This window comes from Danio aesculapii, chromosome 19 (assembly GCF_903798145.1).
Source record: "Danio aesculapii chromosome 19, fDanAes4.1, whole genome shotgun sequence".
Lineage (NCBI taxonomy): Eukaryota > Metazoa > Chordata > Actinopteri > Cypriniformes > Danionidae > Danio > Danio aesculapii.
In genome coordinates, this window is record NC_079453.1 from 1,671,860 (window position 1) to 1,674,359 (window position 2,500).

Genomic DNA, 2,500 nt, shown 5'->3' on the forward strand with positions numbered 1-2,500 from the left:
TCTGCATTTAATAAATAAAAGAATCATGTGAGATGAGTAGGGCCAGACAGAATCTGCGGACATTTTTTGCTATTTCTGCGCAGAATTTAGTAAAAAAAAATCTGCAGATTATGCGGAATGGTTTTGGGATTATTGTAACTAAAATTTAATATATGAAATCAAAAATAAGACATTTTTAACTGTTATTTAATGCTTACAATGCAAATCCAATTAGATCCACTTATTTGGTGAACAAAACATGTTTCTCATATAATAGATCGGCTAAAAGGCTATATTAAGGCAAGGCAAGGCAAATTTATTTATACCGCACATTTCATACACAGTGGCAATTCAAAGTGCTTTACATAAACAAGAATAAAAGAAACAAGTATAAGAAAAATAAAAACAAATAATAAAAATGGTTAAAAAAAATAAATAAATAAGCATAAAAACAGATCAAATGTGTTATAAAAGAATGAAATATATGCCTTGCCTATATTAAGAAAATATAAGACTAAAAGAAAACATTACTTTGCAAACTGTATTGTAAATCAATCAAATAAACATTTTCATATTAGTCAATAATATTACTGAAATTAATTTAAAACTGAATAAATACAAATATACACACATTTACACAAGTAGATAAATGGAGTCAATTGTGGGCTAAAAATCTGCAGAAAACTGTGGATTTCTGCGTGCGCAGATTCAGTGTGGGCCTAGAGATGGAATAAAACACTCAACATACACTCAAATAAACACTCAATACAGTGTATTAGTCCGTGGACGCTTTTTCACCAGCTCTAGTTATGGCAGTCTTCATTATTATACAGATGTTATAAAGTTTTGGTTAAAGAATTTTAATCCATGAACTATGAGGACAATCACAACATTACACACTTTGATTTGAAGCAGAAATGCATATGAAAAACAGATTGGGGTAAAGTTAATTTTATATTCGCACATTCAGACTTTCTCCTTTTTCAAAGTATTCTAAAAAGGGAAATCATTAGCAGCCAATGACTAATCAAAGTACAACATTGTTCACAGTCAATTAAATAGTGCCAATGTTGTTTTGAAGTCATATTTACATGCAATTTCATACCTAATATTCAAAGTAGCGTGATAAACAATATGGAGACTGTATAATATATCATCACTTTGTTAAAAAAAATGAAGGAATGTGCAAATATAAAACCAACATTACCTCAATGAAAAACAGCCAAACAGACAAAGATGCAGAACTATAAACCTTACCGAGGGGAAGCAACTTAATATTCCCATGAAATACTGCCGATCACACAAATTTAAAAGGACAGAGAAATATATTGTAGTTTTTACTTGGGAAAGCCAATTTGACAGGACAACGAACTGATTACAAGTAACAGGAAGCGTACTTCACTGAAAATGAAAAATGCATGACTTAAATCAGCGAAACATCTTGTTTTATTAGTCACAGTCTATTTTGGCAAAACAAAAATCTAAATAGCCTTATAATATTTTTTAAACACTATTATTTTATTGTGAACACTTAATGTACAGAAAGAGAAACAACTATGTCTTCAAAACAAAAAAGTAGTTTCAAGGTGATGTGTTGACCTTTTTGACCTTGAGGAAAACAAATGGTCATGTATCCATATGCGTGTTACACATAGATTATTGAGGTAAAGTTTGTTTTATATTTGTTCTTTTAAAGTGACAATTTGTGACACTCCCTATTTTGTAAACCACACTATTTTAAATATTCGGTCTGAAATTTCATGCAAGTATGTCTTTAATATCAACATTAGCACTATTTAATTGACTTTAAACAATGTACTTTGATAGTCATTGGCTGCTAATATGATTTTCTTACTTAAAATTAGTAAACAATACTTTTCTGAAATCCTATTTTTAAGGGGAAAGTTCAAATCCAACTCTTTTTTATTCGCCCATTAAATCAAATCTGTCAAACCTTAATTCGTGACGTCACAGTAGACCTGTCAATCACTCCGTGTGGATCAACAGTCAGTATGGAGTTCAGTGATATTTAACTCTCATACACACATGAAATGCATCTCACACACACTCCGTGACATCATAAAGCACATCTAACACAGTCAGGTACATCATAATAGATGTACTTTCGTTCATTTATTAAGTTTATAATGAGCGGAACCGGTACCTTCATGTCTCCTGACAGACGCTCGCGATCCGTTCGCTGGCAGTCGCTTCTTCGCTTTTTTCATCTCTTACTGCGACTCACAGTCATGAGGATATCAAATACATACTTGTATTACAATAACAACATAGTTTTAATTCAAAACGGACAGTGAAAACGAAAGGAAAGTGGCATTATCTGATTCTCCCCAGAACAACGTCGCGACGTGGAGGAGGAGCGCTCGTCACCCAGGCTTTAATCTCACTGGCTGAAACGCCGGTGAGTCACTCAACCTTGACTGCTGTCACTGCCTCACCTAATTGGTTTAAAGATTCGTCAGGCTCAACGCTATTGGCTTGTTTTAAAAGTGTTTCTGCACCC